Source organism: Notothenia coriiceps, unplaced genomic scaffold (assembly GCF_000735185.1).
Source record: "Notothenia coriiceps isolate Sejong01 unplaced genomic scaffold, NC01 NC01_scaffold00022213, whole genome shotgun sequence".
NCBI lineage: Eukaryota > Metazoa > Chordata > Actinopteri > Perciformes > Nototheniidae > Notothenia > Notothenia coriiceps.
In genome coordinates, this window is record NW_011354914.1 from 400400 (window position 1) to 407410 (window position 7011).

Below are 7011 nucleotides of genomic sequence, written 5' to 3' on the forward strand. Positions count from 1 at the left end.
TGATCAGGTGATTTAGCTAAATGTATCATTGCATCCCAAGAAAAAAGTGAATGACTAAACCAATTTCAAGGCAAATAATTAAAAGGGCTAATATGAAATCCATCCATGTCCTTTTGTGAAGACATTTTACTTAAAGACAAAAATGTAAACCTTATGGTGCCAACGACTGTCATAAAAACAAGTTGGCATTTAATGTGTTTATCAAAATAATGTTATAGTGAAAATGTTGACCTCAAAAGTTATTACATTTCAACCTCTTGAATTTAATGATTATTCTCTTTCCATTTAGTAGTTGTTGAGGGGATTCAGTGTGGAGCAGGGTTGTTGCCAACACCAGAAATAAAAAATATATATTTCCACCTCTACAAACATCCCTATCGGATGAAGCACAATATGTTTAATAATTGATTGCAAAATGTAGAATTGGGTTTAATTGGTTTTCAAATATAATTGGAATTTTAAAGTCATAAAACGCCTCTCCAATCTTCCCTTTTAGTTTTGTCCCTGAAGTGGTCATTGACTATATTTAATTAGGAAGTTCTGACGATAACGTCTTGCCTCATTCGACATCCTTTCATATAAAAGCCAAAGTGTTTGGGGAAGCAGGAGTCATTTTTGAACTTGTTTACATGATCAGGATTTGCGTATTTCTAATTAAAACATCAGACTTTTTGCATAATTTGCTATGAAGCATCAATATTCTCTTTTAGATATAGTCTTGTGAGATGTGATCATTTTTTGTTATTCTTACAGACTCCTGTGGTTTATGCTGGGTCCCTGGGAAGTGTTAGTGCGGTTCAGTGTTGAAGTGATTCATTTATATATGATATTATATGATCTAATTTTGAAGGATCTGAGCATATTTACATAGTGACTATGAGTGACCCCAGACAAAGGGTTGGAGTGTATGCATGGAGTCTTAAATCAGATCCTGTTCAGGTTGTTTCTTGAAATAAATCTTTGGGTATGTTACGCATTAAGTGCATTACGCATGTGATATCATAAGAGGCATATTACTCTTGCTGGCTGCCTGTTTCTGAACTGAAACAGTTTTTTTATTTTATGTTCCAGATATTTGACAGTCTGTTGAAAAAAGCAGCTTTGTTAAATATGTCATTTTTATGTTTGGTTTCACTATAAAACAGTTTTGGTATTATTATTATTATTATTATTATATTGCTATTGAAATTCCTATTACTGTCAAGATACCTTATTAAATGATGGTATCTAACCTCTGGACTAACTTTTTGATGTGGCTTTTGAGTTAATGAGCTCTACCATTTTCAACTTGTATTTAACCTTCCTGTTTTCCTGGGGTCATTTTTGACCCCAAAAAGGAAATCTATTGCTGTCAAAAATAGGTTTTTAATTCATCAAATGGTCTGAAAATTATAGGGGTGGTTCAATACTATCCTCTTAACGATTAAAATACATTTGAAGTAATTTCATAGAATTATGGGTGTTTTATTGTATTTTATAACACCTTAAACCTCGGGGTCAAAAATGACCTCGCAGGACAAAGTGGAGCAATGGGGCAAATTTTTTCAGCATAATGCTGAAACAACCCCCTGCCTGCTCCTCGACACACACACACACACACACACACACACACACACACACACACACACAAACACACACACACACACACACACACACACACACACACACACACACACACACACACACACACACACACACTTTTGATGTATAGGATCAAGCAATTTTTAGATCAACAAAGATCATAAACAAAAAAGATAAACGAAAAACAAACAGGCCTTTTCTCACGGTTGCTGGGGCATTTCACCTTGTAGTCCCTCCCTAGTTACGGCACACTCACACACACATACACACACACCTTTGATGTATTGGATCAATCAATTGTCGAGTCAAAATCAAACAGGCCTTTTCTCACAAATGTTGGGGCATTTCACATTTTATTCTGAGAGAGACAGGCAGCAATTTTGCTGCCTGTCTCTCTCAGAATAAAATGTGAAATGCCCCAACATTTGTGAGAAAAGGCCTGTTTGATTTTGACTCGACAATTGATTGATCCAATACATCANTGGTTTTTCAAGGCTTCAGAAACCGTTGCAGTGTTGTCGAGTGGGGTGGTGAGACGTGTGCGAGTGAGGTTCGTGTGAGACACCGCTGAGCGTAGGTGATGACGTGTTTTCAGTGGAGGGTGAGGTGCTAATATTTAGAGATTAGATATTTGATGTTTTCTTAAGCTGTAGGCCATAGATCGCGCGCCAGCCCCAATATTAAGAAATAGATAAAAGGGGGCGGGGGAGGTGGGAGAGTGAGGTGTTGCGAGTGTGAGTGTGTGAGTGAGAGTGCGAATGTATGAGATTGTGGGGGGGTGGTTGTGTTTGGTAGAGGTGGTGCGAGTGGGCAGAGATGAGAGGAGGAGGTGTTAGTGCGAGGGCAGGAGGTGAGTGGTTGCGTAGAGTGTTTGCGTGAGGGCGAGTGGCGTGTATGTGAGAAGGGAAGAAGGTGAAAGAAGAAGAGGCGGCAGAGCGAGTCGAGAGTGGCCAGGATTTGGCTCGTAGTTGGCAAAATGTGGCACACGTGACACATCCCAACCTATCGTCTCCGTATACAGTCTAGCTGAATCCCCTCTCGCAGCTGTCTGTCTGTGTATTCAGCATGATATCTGCAGGAGGCACTTGTTATATATAATACATATAATGGCACTGTTCTAGCGGTAAACACTTAAGAAAGAACATGTGAAACAATGCGCAGCGTGTTTTGGGAGTAATATGGTCTGTTTTTACATTAGCAAGCATCGCTAACACTCAGAGCTAACACTGTACTGGAGAGAATATGTGTAACGTAATGTCCTTGCAGTAGACCCTGCGAGAGAGAAACGTTTGAGCTCCATACTGTTTCAGAAATAATGCTTGAAGTGGTTTGTAACATAATGTGGCATTTAATCACGGCAGCGCTTAGCTGAGTTTCTCCCAGTAGAAAATTCTCTTAGCAGGGAAAAGCTGCGACGCTACAACGGGGCGTGGCTAGCAGCAGCTGTTCCGTTTAAAGCTACAGTCACAGAATCAGCCTTTTTGGAACAGGGCTGGAATAGAGGGGTATGAGGCATGGCTACAATGGGGGATCTGTTTGGTATTTTAAGCAAAAAACTTCACTGACATATTTTGTATAGGTTCAAATATAGCATTATAGGTCCATTTTAATTTGTATTCATGAGTTAACACAGTAAATTACATTAACCATAATAGAGTGTTTAATTGCTCTGCTGATGGAAGAGTCACTAAACCTCTCAATGGATATTTCCTGGCATTATGTGATGTGGCGTACCCTCAGAGAAGGACCTGGTGATGGGGATGATCAGGCAGGCTCTAGACGGAGTCGATCTCTCGGCCCACCCACAAAGGAGCTTCCAGCAGCTCCAGGCTTTTCATCCTGGTGCATCTCCGTGTGATCAGTCGTGGAGAAAACCTCAGAGAACGAGGTCAGGAGGATCTCAAAGGTTCTGGTGGTTATTTATTTCAAAGCTCAGCATGTTTAACATTGTTTATTCACTTCCACAGCTCATACAGAAGGAACCAAGCCTTCAGCGAGAAACCAGGTGACTACTTTCTTAGTCTTCTTAATGCATGTGTCCTGCCATATGCTTCAACATTTCTATAAAGCTGAACCACCAACTGAGTTTGTGTGTGTCCTTGCATTAAATGACAGTTCTTTCTCTACTCTGATGCAACATAGACTCAGTGACAGCCATCTTACAGGCAGGAGGTCCTGGAAGTCATCAAAGTCCTCCTTTTTCAAATGTTCCTGTTTGAAATGTGCAATTATCCTCGACTGAAATTGTCTTTTGTGTCTTCCATGATTCGTACTTCTTAGAATATTTTATTTTTTAACAGAAGACTTTTAAGTATGCTATTTATATACAATATTAAAGGAAATGCGCTTGACAATACGATAGAAAACTGTGATTTTACAGTATTGCAACGTACAGTATTTTTCTGTATTCTATACCCTTTTTCTTTTATTTCTAAAGAGAACATATGTGGTTAATGAAAATACTGGCTTTGTGTGACCCTTGACTTAAATATTATTTTCCAGAGAGGATTGGAGAAGCAGAGGTCCTTGAAGTCCACGCTGAAACTCAAAATAATCTTCAAGATCCTCCACTTGAGTACACAGAGAGTGTTTAGTTTCCTGATGTTCACTGTACTGGTAACTTAATTCTGGTTTCCTTATAATGAGTATTGATTGGTTTTTATGTTCATGGAAAAATATATAATAGGCTCTCATTTTTCATTTTTGCTTTGTTACTTGAAACCATGGACAATGTAATGAGTTCTCCAGTATTATATAATTTAATTATACAACATACTGTACAATAGGAAGGATAGTGTAACATAGGAGGATGTTTCATAATTGTATATCATCATCTGGTAATACTGAGAATAATTTTCAAGATCATCCACTTCAGAACGCAGTATAGTTTTTGTTTTCTCAATCTTTTATTGTAGTGTTCTGTATTATGGTTTCATTATTATGAGAATTGAGTGGTTAGCTTGTTTAGTGTTCTCTTGGTGAATGATGTTTTCCTTTGCGTATTTGTTTTTGTTTTGCTGATGTTTCTCAGAATGCGAGCTGCTTTATTGAGAAGTTTCAGACTTATTTTTACAAATGAATAACGAATATACTGTACGATAAGGGAGATAGTATTACATAATGCTGTAGGTTTGATTTGTTTTAATTAAATATCAGTTGTCAGGTGGATCAAGTGTAACCTGTTGAGTGTAGGGATATAAAACTTGAACGTTGATAGTAAGTATATTCCTGGCTTTAAGTGTGAAAAAAGGAACACAATACACGCATCGTTTCACCTTGGTCAGAGAAAGTCCTCTAAGTTCCTAAAATGCAACATATTTAGCACAAAATGGTGCTGTTGGCAGTTGGTGTATTAGCCAGCCTTACTAACTGCATTAAATGACCAGCAGACAAGGTTAGCTTCCCTCCTCTGTAAAGGGTTGATAACACTGATGCCCAAAGGCCTACTTATATGACTTTGAAGACAGAGTTGGCCTAAAAAACGAGTTTAACTTAAATTCATAAATATAGCATGGCCGGCCCATATCGGCATCATTCTGTATGACGAAGGTGCAATTTGCCTCTTCTCTCTCAGTCCTTTCCATTTTGGGTAAAATATTTAAAGCCTTTGCATTTGTTAAAATTTTTATATAATCTATTCAAGTATTTAAATGTTCAGTCCAAGTGCCCAGAGCCGTATTTAACAATTGGGCCTTTAAATAAGCATTCAGGACTGGAAGTGGATGTCACCAGGTGCTAAAGCCTTCAAGCACATGGCCGGATTTGGCACCACATAACCACGGGTGTGTAATTGCCATCATTCCTGGTGAAAATTGGAGTTGAGAACACAGAGTCCCTGAATTATCATGAAGTGGATCCTGTCACTCAAAACCAGAGGGTTTCATAATTTTTTGCAAATTTGATAAAAGGCGAGGCTCGAGAAAACATAAGCTTTATTTTCTTGTGTGATAGCCAAGAACACAATTATACCACTTATTTTGCCCTCTCTTACACAAAAATAGTTGTGACAGTGTGGTTGACTAAACAACACAAGGGGGGACCGCTAAAGCTCTGTGGGAGCGTGGGTCTGTCAGAGGGACGGGTAAACCCAGCCCTACGATGTTGTTTATAGCAGAACCAAATGATTAACATAGCACTCCTGTTGGCAAATCAATTTATCACTTAATCAATCTAGAAAAGCTCACGGTAAAGTATCCTGTAGTTGTTTCGATATTTGACAACAAAGTGTCGAACAACTGACTGTCCTCAATTCAAATAATGTCGTCTGAGCAGCATTACTTTTCCCTCAAAACAATGTCCTCCCGATTACTATGCACCTTGTGCCCTCTGGGGTCAAAAATGACCCCATCTGGCTTCTCTGATATTTAACGCATAAAGTATAAAATGTGAATAAATGTTGTGTTACACCTTTAGTTCTACTTCAGTACAACCCATTACCACACATTTCTCCCTCAGTTTTGGAGTTTAGTGCCGATAGACCCTTATTTATATGAAATTATACCATTTTCTGATTTAAAAAAAAAGTGAAACAATGAATTAATTTGACCATATTGTATTGTGACTATTTGTCTTATCAGAGACTGGTATATGTCAAAGTCTAGTAAGGATGCCCTTTTTGAATAATTTATATATTTTTAATGACAACACATAATCACACCTTGTGCCCTCTGGGGTCATTTTTGACCCCGTCTTGCTTGACTCTTATTTCAAGCATAAAGTATGAAATGTCAATCCATTTTGTGTTACACCTTTAGTTTTGCTTCAGTCCAACTCAATACCACAAATTGTTCCCTTTGTTTTGGAATTTAGGGCCAAAATACTTAATAATTTGAACATATCGTATTGTGACTATTTGTCTTATCAGAGACTGGTATATGTCAAAGTTTAGTAAGGATGCCCTTTTTGAATAATTTATATTTTTTTAATGACAACACATAATCACACCTTGTGCCCTTTGGGGTCATTTTTGACCCTGTCTTGCTTGACTATTATTTCAAGAATTTAAAGTGGAAACCTCACGCATTTCTGTGTTACACATTTAATGTGCCCTCAGTTGCATGCCGGGCAGGTAACAATGGTGTGATCTTTGCAGATGTATGCATTGCATCTTTGGCACATTTTCTTGGTTTTCACATCAATCTGGCGAGGGCAGAATTTGCATCTGCTCCTTTTGGGTGATGGGTCAGGAGGGGGAGCTGGGCGAGCGGGAGCTGGGCGAGCGGGAGCTGGGTGACGGGTAGCTGCTGCAGAGGTAGAGCTGGAGCAGAACTGCTGGACCTCCATAACCAAACTGGCAGCGGCTGGCGTGCGGGGAAGAACCTGTCAAGTCAAGTCAAACTTTATTATAATAAATCACAGTGCAAATACAAAAAGTACAAATTGTGAGGACACTACAGAAGGAAGAGCAACAGAAATGAAGCTTAATGCTGA

The 7011-nt window shown here is 38.8% G+C and overlaps 1 long non-coding RNA gene across 1 annotated transcript; it reads left to right on the forward strand.

The window, feature by feature from the left end:
* The first annotated feature begins 3325 nt into the window (after positions 1 to 3325).
* Positions 3326 to 6354, forward strand: LOC104953857 (uncharacterized). Its single transcript, XR_799265.1, has 3 exons — positions 3326 to 3469; positions 3549 to 3586; positions 4084 to 6354. It is a non-coding gene; the product is annotated as an uncharacterized lncRNA (long non-coding RNA).
* The last annotated feature ends 657 nt before the right edge of the window (positions 6355 to 7011 follow it).